Below are 18,546 nucleotides of genomic sequence, written 5' to 3'. Positions count from 1 at the left end.
TTTTAGTCCTGCTCCTGACACCCATGAAACTGGCAGCTGCATGCTGGAACCTTGGCTAAAACCATCATAGAAGAACTGAGTGCCTCTTGGACTTGGCTTGCTGTGGAAGGAGTGACAACAGAACTATGACCTCTGCCTCACTTTTGCTTTCCAAATTTCCCAACAGTACATCTAAATGGCCCCGCTGAACTCACATCTGGAACCTTAGCCCTGACAGATCTGGGAGATGTGGTTCTGGCTTTGCATCCCCTGCAGAATAGGTGGGAACACTGGGAGGAGAATAGCATGTGTGCTGAAAGCCAATCCTTTGTGTCCTCCATGCTTGATGGTCAGTAGAAATGGGCCTTGATTTTTGAGTCAGCTGACGTGGACAGAAATGAAGTTATAGCCAGAGCATGGAATCGTCATAAATCTTTCAGGGTTTATGTGTTAATGACTCCAGATAACAGACAGCAAGGAGTTAAAAGCAGCAAAGGCCACAGGTTTGCCCTCTGGTTTCTGCTTAGCTTCTTTGGGACTATTAAGCTGTAGCTGCAACATCCCAAGGGGGAGTTCTAGAAAATTCTAATCTCACTGGATGCACTTAGGGGAAATGATCCATTACAGCCCTAGTTGTAGTCTTTACCATACTAATATGCGTGTGAATCTCTCCTCAGCGAGAATACAGAATGCAAGTTTCTCCCAACTTGGTCACAGGAAAGCCCTGCTTTTAAGTGACATAGAAGTAGCGTTCCCTAACATATGTGGGGGAACACACATTCCTTCTAATTCAAAGAGGAAGCAAGGGAGTTCCTTGGAGGAGGGGTTTATCTTATTTCCAAGGAACTGAACCTTTTCTGTAGCCTCAATCAGGAACATTTACCATCGAAATGATAGGGTTTCCTAAAGGTAGGGTGATGCTGTGTCCTTCAAGGAGAACCAGAAAGGAGGGGACATTCACCTGCTTCGTGAAATGAGCCTGTGTGGACAGAGAGGGTTCCCTTAGGCACCCAGATGGCACATTTAGGGGCCTCTAAGGAAGTAGGCTGGTAATCACTAGAAGTTACAACAATAATACAGTGTTAATCAGCGATAGGCCACATCTCATGTGTGTTGATCTGTTACACAAGCAGGTGGTGCTGCAGGGAAGGAATTGCATTTAGCTCAAGGAAAATAAAGTCAGCAGGAGAGGGAGCTCAGAGTCTCTGCTGAGTGTCCTGGGTAGAGAGGGGGAGGCAGGGATGAGTGCAGGGGACCTCTGTGAGTGACAGCTGCAGCTGAGGGCAGGGGCAGACAGACCCTGCTTAGAAGAATTTGCAGCCAGGATGGCGGCAAAATCCCAGTGATGGAGATGAGGATTGGACCAGTAGTAAATATAGTCAGTAAGCACCTTCTGAAACTCCAGTGATGCAGAAAAGGGTAAGAGGAGAACCCTTCAGAGATGGACTTCTCTCTTATAGCTCATCTTCCATTGATTTTAATTTTCTGCCTTTACCATCTGACACAGAGGTCATCTGTGGCAAGGGTGTGTCATTCTCAAGCCAGCCCTTTATGAAGTTTCGGTCAAAGCACTGAAATGATGCACCAGGTTTTTGAAAAAATCTCAGTGTACACCTGTTTCTGAACACCAGGTGGGTTCCCACAGGAGGTCAGTCCGCCATGCCTTAAGTAGATTTATAGGCAGCTTTCCCAGGAATGGGGACATGGGATTTACAAGATCAAAAGGTGGAAGTTATGTCTCTGTGGTCATGAACATGTTTCTGACTCCTTATATCTTTACGTGCTCTGGTTCACTGACCCTGAGATTATGGGATGGATGGCAGTTTCTTATGTATACAAAGGTAAATCATGGGTATCAGTCATTCTCCTCCAAGTCACCCTGAAGAGCAGATGGGGCAGGGAACTGTATGCACTATACCAGTGGGTATTATCACCACTGCTTCCCCTTTGTGTGCTCTTTGGGCTGAAATCCCTCCATGCTGATTCCGTTACTGAAGCACTATCTCCCACCTCCCACCCCTGTAAGCTCTTTAATAAATGGAAGTTTTTGCATTATGACTAAATGCAAGCTTTTCCTAAATGCATGGAGCTCACTGCTTACTCTCCATCCTGAGCAATTATCACACGGTCATGGGAGATTTCAATCCCTTCTCCATTCATGCTTAGACTCTCAAAACAGCCATTAAATTTTGATATCTTAAATCTTTTAAGGTTTTTATTGTGGAAATTTTCAACATCAAAACTAAAGAGAAGAGTAAAATAAATTCCATGTTGAATCTATACTTGTATGCAGTTCTTCTTTCGCCTGGATTATTTTGAGGACAAAATTATCATTAAATATATTTTGATGTTACTCTACCAGCCCTCTTCTTTCTCTACCTTATCTCTCAATATTTTTACAAAAAATTTTCCAAACATTGCATCATTGTGGACTTTTAACTCCTGTGAGAGGCTTTTCAGATTTTTCCAGAGTGACTAAATGAAATTCAGATTCTTCTGTAGGTGTATCCAGAGTGCCTGCCCTACCCACAGTGTTGTGCTAGTGTGGGAGTGGGCTAGGTTTTGATGGGTGGGGTAGAGAAAGGCAACGGAGGTAAGTTTAAGAGAAGATGTGGGGGCACCTGTGGGGCTCAGTGGGACTCTTGATTTCGGCTAAGGTCATGATCCAGGGATGCAGGATCAAGCTGCATGTTGGGCTCTGCCCTGAACATGGAGCCTGCTTAAAATTCTGTCTCCCTCTGCCCCTCCCTACCCTTAAAAAATGTGGGTTCTGTCCTGGCTGCACCTAAAGCTAGTCAGTGTAACTCTGGCTAATAGAAGTGAGTACAAAGGGGGTACCTAGTGAGCATCTGTTCAGAGGAGCTAGAAGGGTTCAACTGACAAGAGGGTGTGCCATCTGGGTGTTTGGGGACAAAGGCTTTGAGGAGAGGCACAGAGCATGAATTGGATTTGATTTATTTTATTTTATTTATTTTTTTTTTATTTTTTAAAGTTTACATCCAAATTAGCATATAGTGCAACAAGGATTTCAGGAGTAGATTTAATATTTTTACCAGTATGATTCTGACTACAGGAATCTGTTGGGGGCCTACTGAGTAACTCAGGAATCTCCAGGCTGAAGCAGGGCTGGAGAACCACAGTCTGTCAGACTACAGGAAGCCCGGCCCAAGTCAAACCACAGAAGCTCTCTGGCTTGATTACGGCCCCAGGTCCAGCCCTGATCGCTGCTGGATGCCTCCGCTGGGACTGAATCCTAAACTATCCCTATGTCTTTGTCACCCCTTGAGTTTTTCAGTTCAGGTGGGACCATCTGGTGGAGGTCATACCTCTGAACAGAGGCTGCCAAGGGGAGGGGGAGAGAACAGTCTGTCTCCTTCAAATATTCTAGAAAATATGGGCTCTGCCTTCCACCAAGAAGCATGCGATGGGGTGGGGGATGTTCTTCCGAGATAGAAAAGGGTTTCGATGCTAAGCCCCTCAAAACAGAAGTGTCCACTCTGAGCATCACTGTCTTCATGGACTGTTCTCTCTCCACTGCTCTCAGCAGGGTCACAATATCTTCGTTTTCCTTAAGAAAGACATTTACATTCGTCATTCCTGTTTTTCTGTTCCCATGGCAACCTCAAGAGCCCAGGGCCCCCTCACCAGCAGGTGTCTCAGAGCATCTGAGCAGGTTCCTTCTGGTGGCTCCCACCTGCAGGCCTCCCACTCTGGGCCGCTGCTGCACCCATCCCCACAAAACAGCACGGTAGCTCGAAAATTCTTTGCTATGATCCTGTTGCCTGGAGGATAAAGTCTGACTCCTTCCATTGGCCCTGCCTTCCACAGTCGACATCTGGTCTCCATTTGCAGCCTTGTCTGTCATTCTGGAAACTCTTCTCCCTGACTAGGCAGGTCCCCAGGTATACCCTGTGCCTTGCTGGCTTCGTGCTTTGTCCGCTGACAGTTCTGTTGTCCAGAAGACCTTAGTTGCTGCTGCCTACACAGCAAAGTTCTCTTCCACTCAGGTTCCGTGTACATCCCCAGAGAGAGGGGGACTGCCTGCATTCAGCCTGTGGCACGTGTGTGCATTTACTGGGCCCCTTCCTGCCCCACGTGTGTTCATGTAGACTGATGAGCTCATCGGACAGCATGCTGCAGCTCCTCATATTTCTCTTACATGCCAGCACTGTGCTGAGCACATGGGAGCTCCCCAGATATTTGATGCTTTATTTTTTCAAAGAAGGAATGAAGAGTGGAGGGGACATTAGACGCAGGGAAGGTCAAATGTAAAACGCAGAGGTAGAAAACCATGAGCCTAAGTTGAGGTCAGGCAAGCTGGCATGGAAGGTGAGTTTGGGAAGATGGGGCGGTTGTGTATCTGCTCTGTTTGTGGAGTACACTTGGGTTGTGTGCTCCGGGTGTACTCTGAGCACCACCTCGTTTGAAACGATGTTCCGAAGGAGGCCGAGAGTCCAGCAGCGAGGCTTTCTGGAGATTTCAGCATGTTTTTGTTTAGATAGAGGCAAGAGTGGCATGTGCTCAGGCACCAGTGGGGAACTTTGAGGTAGATCATTGTGGTCTTTGCAGCAGGAGGGTTCAGAGAGCTCAGAAATGCATAGGTGTCACTAATTCACCTTCCCACCCTGCTGGCTGGGCTTGCTGATGACAGGTGACTTCTCATGGGCAGGATCCTCCGGCATTCAGGAAATCACCTCGACTCAGTCCAGGGCCTTCTGCCCACTTTCCCATAAGTCTCGTCCATCTGTCCAGAAAAGTGTTTAAAGGGGGCCCTCAGTTTGGGCTGATGATTTACATCCCTCACAGAACCCTCAGGGCCATGTCCACAGCAAAGATCAAGTAGGGAGGAATGAGAAGGAAGAGTAAGGGCACCAAGAGAGTGTCGGGCTGGGCAATTGGTGGAAGCAGAGAAGTGACCCATGCCTCCTGAGGTCTGTGGTGAGTGGGCAGTGGAAGGAACGGCCCATGAGAATGACTGCCATTTGGTGGGGTCAATGTGCTGGGGCTCTGAAGTGAGGTTGTCCTTCAAGATCAGCCTCTATCTCCCTCATCACAGCTGGCTCGTGTCTTTTCTGCTCAGGGCTCCCCAGAAGCCCATCTTCTCCTGCCTCAGGGGCAGGTCCCTTCTTTTTAGACAGCCATTCATCCCTCTGCAAACACTCACTTAAATTATGGGCCCTCTTTTTGTTCAACAGCCAGGCTGGTGCTTGGAGCCTGGAACTGGCTTGTTCTGTGTATGCCCTAGGGTACTTAGCACTGTGCCAAACAGCATGGGGGTAAGGGGGAGGACCCAGCTCTAGGGCCATAATCCTGCCTCTCTGCTTCCAGGTGAAGAAGTCTTCACCTTCAGTGTGTTCATTTGTAAAAAGGACACAAATGTATCTAATTAAAGAGGTTAACCTATAGTGGGCAGTCAACACATGCTGTCCAAATGAGCACCCCCTCCCCTCCCCTGCATCCCATACATGTTACCACACAGGATCTGTGCATAATAGTTGTTCTGTAGATACATGCTGGTAGATGGTGATGAGAGTTTAATGACATCTGTTTTTGAAGGTTTCTTTTAGGGTTCTGACTTCATCCTGCTAGCATTCGGATCTAGAATCACTGGGGGGACCTGGAACTTATGCTGAGGGATTAAGGATGCAGGTTTGATGATAAAGGAAGATTAAGGTAACTATTTGCTTTGCTGAGAAATGAATATCTGGTGAATGCCTGGTAGAGGCGTCTTAGGAGTGAGGAAGTTAATCATTCAGTAAAGGGAAAGATAAAAATTAATAGGATAAACCTAAGAGGAAGAATAGCTGGGATGCATGAGGCAGCCTGGCAGGGTGTCAGGGAGGTAGCTTTCTCACCTTTTTCAGTGTGCCAGCTGCTTTTCTTAACCCTGGGGTGGGGGTAATTCCAGTGCTCAGAGTTGATGCGAATACAGACTTGGCTGTGTATGTGAGACACTCTCCCCATTGCCTGGCACACAGTTTGATGATGTGACCACTTCCCTCTGAAGGGGAAATACCTGACCATTTTCAAAGTGGGTCCAATCCTGTTATCCATGCTCCTTTCTGGGCCTTGGTAGACTCAAGAACTTAGATGGACAGGAGTGCCTGTTGACAGAATTAAGTTGTAAGGGTTTGGCTGCATGCTGAGCAGAATGTCTGCCAAGAAATAGAACTTTTGTAGCATAAAGGGTGTAGATTGGGTATGTTTTCACAAGTTGATTTCTGTTCTGGTTCATTTTCACTCGTGGTCACACGATAGGGTGTTGGTGTGTTCCTCCAGAACACAGACAGCTGCGACGGTAGCTCCCCAGCGGCGGTGAGAGTAGGCCTGGCTGTCTCCAGGTACTCTAATGGCATTTGACTGCCCTCAGACTGTGTGAGTAAATGGTGCATGGGACCAAGAAAGACAGCCATGTGGTGATTTTAAAAAGAGTAACTGTAGGACACGAGGAAGGCCTAATTCATTCTTTACTTCTTCAGTTTGGTTAGGAGAAAAATGTTTATCTGAATTTATGCAAAGTGATCATGTTTTATTCATCATTTGGTAGAAGTCACTCTTAAGGCATGTAGGGCGGGTGATGTAAGCTTTGCCATCTCAGCTGAGTCACATGTTACAGAGCCCTTCTGCTCTGTTAAGGGCTGGGGAACCCAAGTGGAGGAGGGCACGCTTCCCATCCCAGTGTGTCAGGGAGCCAGGACTTGTCTTGGCAAGATGAGATAGGTACAGGGGTACAGAAGTGCTGTGGGGCACGGAGGATGGAGCCACTAATATGGAAAGGTGGGGGCATGAGCAAGGGTTCCAGAGGAGCCGGTGTGTGGGCCATGGCCAAGGCTCTCTGCATGAATATGTGTCCATGAGGAAGGCCTCAGGTGTCGAAGGCACTTGACAGAGAGTCACAGCACTTTAGGATGGCTGTCCTGGACATGCCTGAGCCGGGGCAGTCTGCCACAAAAGTTGTGTTTATTACATGGATGTTGCCCCTGCATGGTGCCCAGCACCGTTACCTCATCTGAGTCATGGTAACCTCTTTCAAATACATGTAGCTCTGCCTACAGGTGGTCTACACAGGCTCAAGCACCTCTCTGCTCCATTCTGTCTCCTGGGAGTCTCACCTTCTTATCCTTCTTCAAGGATAGTGTGACCAACCACCTGAATGCTTGTTTTTCCCCTTCAGCTTCTTTTCTGTATTCCCCTTCCCTGGCTTTGGATATATATCGGATTTATACTTTTGAATCAAGACATTGGCTTTTTTAAACTGGCAAACAGCACAATATATATATTTTCCATATAAGTGTATATCAACTCAAAATTGCCTCTTATCAAAGGAGTAAAATACACACACATTTTTATTTGAATGGATTATGGAGAAAATATACACACTTGGTAAATAATCCTGAGATAAATATATACGTGTTTGTAGGTGACCAGCAGTGAACCACTGTGGCCCATAGCTTCATGTGCTGCAGGTGTATACAAGAGAAAAATAATGACCATTAACTGGATTGGTAGTATCATTACATGTAATATTATGTCCTTTGAAATAGCTAAAATTATATTAAACATACACTTAAATAATTTAGCAATTTTTTTAGTTCCATAACTAATATAGGCATTTCTATTCGTTTCATCTATCCATCCATCCATCCATCCATGTAATGTGAGCATCCCCCAGATTCTTATCTCCTACCTTTAGACCTCTTGTAGGATTTTCCACAGAACACTGCCTGGTAAATACTGTTCAAGGCTGCATGTCCATGGGTCTGAGGAATCAAAGCTCCTCCTTTTGGTCCGCCTGCCCATCTTGGTCCATGCCAAGAGAAATAAGTCATTTGGTGGCTTTTATTTAAAATTTTTATTTTACAAATCAGAGAATGAGTTTATGTAGGCTAAAAGGATGAATGAATAACTAGTGTTAGAGAATAGCATGCAGTTGACGATCTTCAGAAGAAAAAGGTGCATTTTGTCCAAGATAACTGCTGTCTGTCGTGAGGGGCACCAGAAGATGGTGCCACATTTTCTACAACTGCATTTGGGGACTTTCATGGCAGAGATTACCTCTGCCTCCTCCCCTGGTCTGTGCAGCTGAAGTAAGAGGAGCCAAGGGGAAGCTTAGAGGGACATAGATGAGAGGGAATATTGCAGTATGGTGTATGATTGGAGAGAGATCCTTTCTCAGCCGCCCAGATATCTTTTTGTTAGTCTTCTATAAATTCCACCACTAGGGATTCAGTTCATTTAGAATTGGCCATTAATGATTCTGATGAGCACTGCTGTTAGCCAGGGTATGGTGGGAGAAACACCCTGATAAATTGCTAGAAGGATCTAAATTTGCCCAATATTTTATGTAATTTGGCAATATGTATGTCAATCATTTAAGAAGTATGTGCGTTTTCTTACCCAGCAGTTGTACTTCTATCAATCACCGCTAAGGACATACCTGGGCAAGCACATAAGAGCCACATGGATGGCTAGCCACTGGTGATAGCCTGAATCTCTTTAAAAAATTAAGTATATTTTGTGTACCTATCCAAGAAAATACCATGCACATAGTATGCACTATTCCACATATTATTCTAATTTTCTTTGACTTGAAATATTATTCAGTATTGTTGAATGATCAAGCAGATTCCAAGTAATATGAGTTCATTTTTGTAAGAAAAACATACACAAATAGAAAACATGAAACACTATATATTAAAATGATAAAATTAGTTATCTTTGAAGGAGAATATGGATAATTTTTTTAAATGTGTCTTTTTTCTCATGTATACTTAAAATTCTAATATAAGCATACTTTAATGGTATAAATATAATTTTTTTTATGGACAACCTTTCTTAAAGTATAGTCCCAAAGTGGCAGAAAACTGTCTTAGGTACCTATCGCTGTACAAAAAAAAACTACCTTCAAACTTAGCTACTTTACACAAAAGACATTATCTTACAATTTCTGTGGGTCAGGAATTCAGGAGCTTAGTTTTGCTGGTTCTCACTCAGGGACTCTCATGAGGTAGTCAGTCTTCTGGCTGGGACTGCAGTCATCTGGACGCTTGAGTGGGGCTGTTGGATCCACTTCGCAAACACTCTTTCATGGATGTTGGCAGGAGACCTCAGGTTTTGCAATGTGACCATGTCCATAGAGCTGTTTGAATGTTGTCACAATATGGCTGTTGGCTTCCCCCACCGAGAGTGAGCTGAGAGAGAGCAAGGAGGAAGCCACAGGGGCTTTTATGACTTAGTCTCTGAAATCACACATCATTTCAATTTATTCATTAGAGGCAAGTCACTGAGTCCATCCATCCCACACTGAAATGTAGGGTAGTAAACTCCCCCTTTGGAAGAGAGGGGTATGAATTTGTGGACATATTTTTAAAACAACCATGAACATGTGAGATCATTCACAGTCATTAGTATGGTTAGGATCTCTTCACTGGGAGCCATCTTTCCTCTCAGAGGGTAATTGAAGATATTCCTAAAGAATGAGAGTTTTGGTTTTGAGATTAGTATGTGCTTGGGTAGTATTTAAGGAATAAGAAGCCACTAACAAGAAAGAGGAGTGAGTTTTTGGAATCTAGAAACTTGGTTCTACCATATATTCCTCACATACCATTGGTAAATCCAGTTTCTCTTTGGTTTTCCTGTCAGGTTATGCCGTGGATCAAATAAACTAATGCACTTGAAGGCCCTGTGTAAACCATAAAGCAATAAAGGAAGCTGGTTGTTGCTGTCATTATCACCATGACCATTGTTGTTGTTGGAAGGAGGTACTGCTGTGAGATGAAGGAGTGGGGCATAAAAATGGACTGGGGATTGAAAACTATTCTAACCAGATTAGTATTCCCTAGAGCTGGCTCCAAGGCAGGAATGGAGAAGGCCTGTCTTGACCATAAACTCATGTGAGACTCTGACAGTTATAGGAATTTCTGTGAAGGACTGCTGTCTTGGTCTTTACAGAACACTGAGGCTTAGTCTGTGAGAAAGGGAACAGTTGGGATAGAAAGTACCAAGAAGGCAACATTGTCTCACCTTTGGAACCAGAAAGCCCCCAGTTTTCTTAGACTTGTTATCCATACATTTATTGCTTCAGGAAATATGTATTTATTCCCAGCTGGGTATCAGGCCCTCTACTAAGGGATGCGGCAACATGTTTGCGTAGGCAGGAAAGACTGATATGCAGTCATTTCGAGAAGACTGAGCCTTGGCTGGTGGCCTCACCCCTGAATCCTAGGTTTGAGTTGCAGGAAATAGTTTTCTCAGATGGCCATATACTCTCAGAGTTCACATAGCCCTAAAAATTTTATGTCTTTAGAAATTAAACCTTTTTCCCTCTGCTGTTTTTTTCTGGGCTCTCATAGTGTCGGGCAAAGATAAAGCCAGGCAGTTGCATTCAGATGGCCATAATTTCACTCCTTTTTCTTTCCAAGTCTTAATGACCCATACCACACCATTTCCAGAGGCCTTTTCATGCTCGCCCACAAGTGACAGGCCTGAAGTTAATGCTGCACAGAGCAGCTACTGCCTGAGGTCCCTCTTGCTGTTTGCTGGGGCTGTTTGACACTAGTATGAGGAGAAAGCTATTCAGCAAGTGGTTCTCTTTACTTTCACTTGCTGGCAGGTATAGTGTAAGGTGAGTCTAAATATTCAGAAGTAATCCTGTGCTAATTAGCTCAGGCTGACCTGTGGAAATTAAATTATTTTTGTTTAGTGGCTTGTGACTGCTGACTATGCACTAGGTGGTAAGCCAAATAATGTGCAAAGGTTGTTCTCATTAGATCCATTAATCTACAAGAGACATAAGGAGGAACAATTGGTGCAAGTAAAATGCAATTCACAATCCAAAATATGAAAAACCAAAACAAACAAACAAAACAATGGAAAACAACAAGTTTCGATGATGAGAAATTAGAAGCCGGTGGAAAACAGAATGATGTTTCCTCAGAAAGTTAAACCTAGAAACTACCGTTCTAGATTCAGCAGTTCTGCCGCCGAATGGACACCCCAGGGGATTGAAAGCAGGGGATTGAGCAGATACCTGCACACTACTGTTGATAGCAGCATTATTCACAATAGCCAAAAGGTGAAAACAATTCAAATGTCCATTGATAAATGAATGACTTGAGAGGGTGTGGTATATGTCTGTAATGGGATTCTCTTCAGCCTCTAAAGGAAGGAAATTCTGGCACAGGCTACAGTGGGGATGATGCTTGAGGACATACTGCAAAGTGAAACAAGCCAGACACAAAGGGACAGATCTTGTATCTCTCCACTAATATGAGGTACCTAGAGTGGTCACATTCATAGAGACATAAAGTAGAATGGTGGTTTCTGGTGGGGGGTGGGGGAAGGGATGGAGAATCAGTGTTTAATGGGTACAGATTCAGTCTGGAAAGATGAGAAGGTTCTGGAGATAGACAGTGGTGATTCTTTGCACAATAAAGTGAACGTCCTTAATGCTTCTGAACTGTATACTTAAAATGATTAAATTAATACATGCTATGTAATATATATTTTGTCACAATAAAGTTAAACGTTTTTTAATGCAAGTGGTTTACAAATTGATGCTGCTAGGCCCAGACCTAGGCACTGGAGACACAGCACTGCACCGAACATTCTGCTGTGGGTCCCATAATTGTTGGGAATTTTTACATAAACGAACTGGAAAGTCGCTGGAAAGCTGATGAAAATCAAGTCTTTCTCATCCCCGGGCATTTGGGTCAGAGTTGGGGCTTCTGCCAGGGGAGTAGTGACTGATGTGAGGGGTACACTGTGCATGGCTCAGGAGACAAGTCTGAGATTGATCTTTGATCGTTCATGGTGCAGGAGAGAAGCCAGCTCATGGCTCTTCTAGGGAAACCGTCCATCCGCCCACCCCCCAAATTTGCAACAATTAGAATATGGGTGCATGAATAGACATAATTCTGTCAACAAACATTTACCAAGGCCCATTGGATGCCCAATCCATTTTGCACTAAGTGGCTGTAGTTAAGCAAGACGAGTCTTGCCCCCAAGTAGCTTCAAGTCTGGTTGGAGAGCCAAAATATATAGAAATGAAAGAATCAGGAAATAATAGCTAAAAAAATCAGGATATGTGGATCATATCAAGGCAAGCTATCATATCAAGGCAAAGCAGGATACGTGGATCCCTCAAGGCAAGCTATATGTGTCGACAATAGGTTCTGATTGAAAGATCAGATAAGCAAGGAATGGTCACTTTGGGCTGGAGAGGTATGAGGTCAGGGACCTTCTCAGAGCATGTAGAGCTTGGAGAAGGCCTTGACAGATGGCCATAACTGAGCAGGTCTGTAAGCGAGGCTAGGAAAAGACTTTGGAAGAAATCAGAAGAACCCCGGATCCAAGTAAGGAATAGAAATACTAACTCAAGGGTTAGTTGTTAGTTAACGCAAGCATTCATCTGTTTCTAATATCTAAAGTGTTATCTGTAGGGCTCATAAGTATTAAAAGGGGGAATTGGAGACCAGTGGGCTCTGTGGTCAAATAAGTTTGGATAGTGCTAGAATAAGCAAATGAGATTTTCCTTGCTGCTTTACTCCTCAGGCCTTTTATATGATGACATTCACAGTGACTTTCCCAGATGGGCATACATAACATGCAGTTTCCTGTTTATTTGACCACAAACCATGTATTTTCTCCAGGAGGTTCCTGAAGGAATAGGGTTGCAAAGAATGTAATTGAGTTGGGGAAATGCTAACCTAAATGATTTTACTTCCATGTGTTTTTTTTCAGTGCAAGTCACTAGCAATAAAGTCATGTTTTCAGTGGTCTGAATGCCCAAGTGGATTCATTGGAAGGAATTTAGAGGGACTTCATTTAAAGAAACCAGCAAATAAGTGGCCCTTCAAGGATGGAGCTTGGGTTTAAATACCATCTTTGTTCACAAGTTATTCCCCAGGATATGAATACACACATAACATAGGCTTTACAAAATATTGTTTCTGTTACTGTTATGCCCTTGCTTCTCTTAAAATATGGGGAAGGATTTTGTATCCACAGCATAGCCTCACTATAGAGACAGAGCCTTGGAGGTTAGCTGGCACAGAGGACTTGCCAGATAAAATACAGGATGCCAGCTACATTTGAATTTCAGATCAACTCTGCATAATTTTTCATTATAACTGTGTCCCCAATACTGCATGGGACATAATTGCACACAAAAAGTATTCATTGTTACCTGAAATTGAAAGTTCACAAGGCATCTGGTATTTTTATTTTCTAAATCTTACACTCTTGTCCGAGATGCTCGGGGAGCCTAGCCACTCTAGGACCAGAAAGTGACTAACAGTGTAAAGACAAGGTAAAGTGGATGTATGCCAAGTTCCTGAGAGCCTAGGCCCTCCCTCCAAGGAGATGTGTGACTACAGCCTCAAGCCCCCTCCCTGCGCTCACCCCCATTCTCCTGGGCATGGGAGAGTTTGTATGTGAGAGGTCATAGCCTTTAGTTGGTTCACACAATTTGGCAAACAAATGTCACTATCAAAAGTTTACTCCCAAAAGCACAGATCTGAAAATGAAAAAAGCCAATAGTTTTGTAGGAAGAAGCCAGTTGTGTCTGAACCTAAAAGTCTTGAAACCAAAAGAACTGTAAATTGGAGGTTGGCCAGGGAGAGCTATCCTTGGTTGGGATACACAGACTCTGGTGTCCCTTTCCCTGTTGAGAAGTGGAATATCTCTGTTCCATATTTAGTGATGGGATGGTTGTTACTAAAAGGTCAGGCCTTATCAGCGGTCTCTGCTCAGGGATATCATCAGGAGGAGAAAGAATCAAACCAAATTCTTTGTGGGAAAGGTTTCCCCATGACCTGCTGGGTAGCTGGACTGCCTACCACAGCTCTCCTCCTCTTCCTGATGAAGTCATCAGGAAGATGACTTACCCCCCCCCACTTCCTCTCTGCCCCAGGAGCCCACCTTTCCCCAGCTGTGTGTGGGACATGCTCCTGACAGCAGGGACTTATGAGGTTGGGGACAGCTCCTGTGCAGTGAATAGGTGTTGCTGGTCCTGAGTGAGGAGTCAGGGAACACTGGGAAACTAGGCTGTGGGGGCCATATATGAGGGTTGGGGCATGGAGCTTCTGTTGATCTTTGAACAGGCACTGGCATGGACTCCAAGTCGCCTCTGCAGGCATTGTGACACACTGGTGCCACCCATGTTAATCACACCACTGGTGCTTGCTGTATCCTATGGCAATGGCAGCTGCTTGTTAATTCAGTGAATCTGGGGCCAAGCAGTGGGATAGGCCACTTCATGTGGGCTCGGGGGAAAACCCTGGATTATGAGCATTCTTGACTTATGGTCAAGCCCCAGGAAATTCTTTGCTTGTTCTTCAACATCCCTGCTGCCCCACACCACCACCCGTTTTGGAATTTGGTAGTGGAAAGAGAGGGGAGCTCCAAAAAAGTTTATTCCAGAGGTCAAGCTGAATCCTAAATAATGAGTCCATTAAATTCCACAATCAATATCCCAGCTTCTAAACATGATGTATATTGATGAGCTGACTGCTAGGAGACTAGTACTAAGGGAATTGGAATCCATTTTAGTGGGGCCAAATTGGTTGTTGATGGGCCATAGTAGACCATGACTTTATAGTCAGCTAAATATATCCTGAAGTCTAGCAAAACACAGCTCCTGCACATTGGAGCCCTTTGTGCTTTCCTGAAAGCCTGCCAGAGCAGGCTGAGCTGAGCCCTGTATCATGACCCTGTGGGCTCTTCCTAAAAGACAGAGGTGTTGGCTTGGGCCCCAGCTGAAGCCTCTGCAGGTACTGGGGTAAACAGGAGCCTGACATGAGGGTGGAGGCTGGGGGCAAAGCCCCTCAACTGTGATGTGAAGGCAGGATGTGTATTGAAGGGCTCACGGGGACTGACTCTTGCCCCTTGCAGTCCAGAAGCACATGTCTTTCCCTGAACTGCTTCCCCAGCTCTGTTCTCAGGATCCCAAGCTGGGTGAGACATTGCATCTACACTGGAAAGCCATTTCCTTTAAGGCCATTATTCCAAGAGTCTCAGTGGGAGGAGGGCAGTTTGTGCATAGCATGATGTGTGTGCATGTGTGTGTCTGTGTGCGAGTGTGCATGGGCTGAAGGGAGTCTGGAGGAGGGCTGCCTTCAGTGGAGCTCCTCCCACCTGCATGACCCTAGGTCTGGAGAGTGACATTCTTTGTGGTAGTACGTGGGAATCTCATATGGATTCTCCTAATTAGCTGTGCCATGGACACTTGAACAGTCTTGGCCCCTGGACTATTGGGCAACTCCTGCCCATCGGGGTCACTGCTAGGCATGACGATGCTGAGTCTGAGAGTCTAGCCCAGCTCACAGGGTACAGGCAGCTCTGCCTGGGCCGAGACCGCAGGGCCAGGTCACTGCCAACGTTTACAGAACAGGTTTCTGGAGGCAGGAAGTTGAAGGTAATTAGGCTAATTAAACCCCTATAGCTCACCAGCTGCAAAATTGCTCTGAGAGACTCTGAAGATTTAAAATTGTGTGTTTACTAAAAGAAAGCCCAAACTCCCACAGTTAAACCAAGGTGAGCCCTTTCTATCTGTGGGGCTATGCACGCCTTGGTTTAACACAGGTGGGAAGGAGGGTGCAGGGTGCGTGTTTTCCCTGATTGTCTTTCACTTGGTTCTGAACACAGGCCTGGATGGTGTTTATCTCTGGGTCACCCCTCGATCTTACTTCTGGGAAGTAGGGGGGGTGGCTGTCTCTGCCTTGACAGGGTGGTGTGCTCCTCCCCATGTCCCTTGATTAAGGGGCAGCAGGAGCAAATACCATGATGTGTTGCTGCCTCTGCCCCTGGGTGTCAGTATTCCAGCAGCTTCCAAGATGTCTGGCTGAGCATGCAAGCCTGGTGGAGGGGCCCAAACCAGCACTGACTGAAACTCCTGTTGGAGACTGTCCCACCATTGGCTGGGGCAGGGTTTTGCAAGGTGTCTGCCTATTGTCCTCCATGCAGGCCACACTGGATTCTGCTGGTCAGTCCAGATCCAGAGAACCTGGTTGGGGGCCCCTGGTGAGTTGTAGGGGGCACATAGGGGGAAATCTCTCATGGCTCCCCACAGGCACCATGTGGGGAAGCCTCCTTGGTCAGCCCCAGAACAAGACAGGGGAGGTATGTGGTAAGAGACAGATGAAAGGAGTCCAGGGGGCATCTGGTAAGTTAAATTGCTCAAGAGGAAATGTCAAATGATGGGCTCTAGAAGTAACTGGATCAGCAATGGAGGAGAAAGCCTGAGAAAGAAGAAAGTCAAGGCTTACATATCACAGAGCATCAGACTTGGAGTAACAGGGTTTTAATTGGATTGGCAGTTGGCAAAGGGAAAAATAAATCAACCCCCTGTTGAGCAACTTTCAGGAGTCAGAGGCAAGAGCAATTAGATACTGAGGAAACATTTGAATGCTCCAGATTGGATTTGGGTTCAGAGGTCAAGAACTTCTTTGAGGCTGTTGTGTTTTCTAAAGTGCTCCTGGGGGTCACTCTCCTGTGCATTTAGGGGAAAAAAAAAAAAAAAACTAAACTTGCCTGGATTTGTCCCAGACCAGGTGGTAGCCAAGGATGGAGCACATTTCTCTGAGGGCTTCCTGGTGGAGGAGGATGAAGAGGGTGTGGCTGACCTTTATCATGCATCTTGTGTATTCCCCCAGCCTGAGAGCCAGTCTAGACAATTGTCAAGGAAGGACTCCTCTCTGAGTCCCTGTGGAACACCAGCCTGGAGCTCCACCTGGAATCACAGCACCCCTCTGCCCGTTTCCACAGGGGTGACCATGGGCAAACTCCTTGACTCTGGGTCTCCGGGTCTCATCCTAAACCAGGCCCTGTTGTGCCAACTCAGGTTCAGCATGCTTAAGGTGCTGAGAGCTGTGCCCTCAGCCTATCTTAATGAATAAAACACCTTGTCCAGAATGATCTGTTCATCCAAGTTTTCACTTTCTGTAATTCTGTTTCATCTTCTACAAACCTCTAAGGTGTGGAGGGACTTTCACCCCATTTTAGAGATGGGGAAAACACAAGGGGACTTTGGAGAACTTGCCAGAGTGTCCATGGTTGGTTAGTGGATGGGCAGGGTGGAAACCAAGGACCCGAGCCATCGACCATACCACCTTCAGAGGGGAAGGAATTGCATCCGAGTTTCTCTACTTTCCCTCAGTTTCCCAGTCTCGTCATCCACTGTAGGGGCCCAACACCTGGGCATGGGATGAATACAAACTAACAGATGAAAAAGTCAGTCCTAATCACCTGGAGGAAGTAAGTGCCCAGGAAGCAGCCAAGCCCCTGATGGGGGAGGGGACTGCACTGCAGGCCAGGCACTGCACAGCCTGTAGAGGGGACCAACCCCATAGTCTAGGCTTAAAGGTCCAGCGTGCAGCCTGCTCCCAACTGCTAAGGAAGTGTGACTGGAAGTGACCGCTCCAGCCCCTCAAGTTCTTTGGACAGAGGCTTAGTGAACAGGAAAGGTGAATTTCCCACAGCACTGAAGAGGCTGAGGTCACCTATTATTCCTGGGTGGAGAGGATGAGAAAGCTGATCTGGCCTATGGGCTTCTTGCCGAAAAGTGGCACACTCCGGGTGGTGCTCCTGCTCTGTACCAAGTGATCAGGAGGCAGGGGCTTCCAGAACTCATCAGAATCAAAGAAGGTGGGAGAAGCTCACCAAACATGAGCCAAGGAGTGCTCACCCCATCTCCTACCCCTTGGGTACAAGAGCAGTGCTTCTTGGACTTGAATTGTACTGGGGGAGCCCGGGCATCACATTACAATGCAGGTTCTGACTCAGTGGGTCCAAGTACATCCACAGGTTCTGCATTTCTCCCCAGCTCCCAGTCTTGCCCATGCACTGTTCATGGACCTGGTCCAGTGGTGAGGGTGTAGAGGGTGCATGGGCATGGGCCGGATGTCTTTTCCCATCAGTGTGCACTGCTTCTATTTCTGTTGTGCATGGCTTTTATTTTCCTTCTTGGGCTCACAGGTTTCTCAACACCAGCCAGATGGGAACAACTCACTCAGGCTGGTGAGGTCCTACTGGTGAAAAGTGGAGGACCTCTCTGAGAGCGTATTGCTCTGCTCTTCCCAAGAGGGAAGGGTTATCCTCCAGGGCGGGTGCATCCCTAGAGAGAGGGGAGTGGCCTGGCTGTGCAGCTTGCAGATTGGTACCTCCTGCTCCATCCTCTGAGCCCTGCAGTCATCTGTTCAGGTAGCTTTCTACTTAGCGCTCTGATTTCTGTGTTCAATCAATTGGCCACACTTTGTGCCACAAAAAATGCATGACTGAGCTTTGACCTTGAAGCCAGCCAGCCAGCCAGCCAGCCATGCAGGTTTCTGTCTTTCACTGTCTCTTTGAACTCTGAAGAAGGTTAGGGAGGAAAAACAGCAAGCTGTTTGACTAAAATAACGTCATTAGTAATGCAACCTAATTGCATTAAACCCTGCATTTATTAATAATACGATTATAGCACTCTTTTCCATTTGTCAGTTATATTCTATTTTACAAAGCACGTTCACCACCATTATCTTATCTGATACTCAAGAAGCCATTATGAGATAAAAGATTATCATCTTCAGG

The sequence above is a fragment of the Panthera onca genome, chromosome F1 (genome assembly GCF_046562875.1).
Source record: "Panthera onca isolate mPanOnc1 chromosome F1, mPanOnc1 haplotype 2, whole genome shotgun sequence".
Classification (NCBI taxonomy): Eukaryota; Metazoa; Chordata; class Mammalia; order Carnivora; family Felidae; genus Panthera; species Panthera onca.
The sequence above is the reverse complement of the archived record's forward strand: the minus strand, read 5'-3'. Positions refer to the sequence as shown.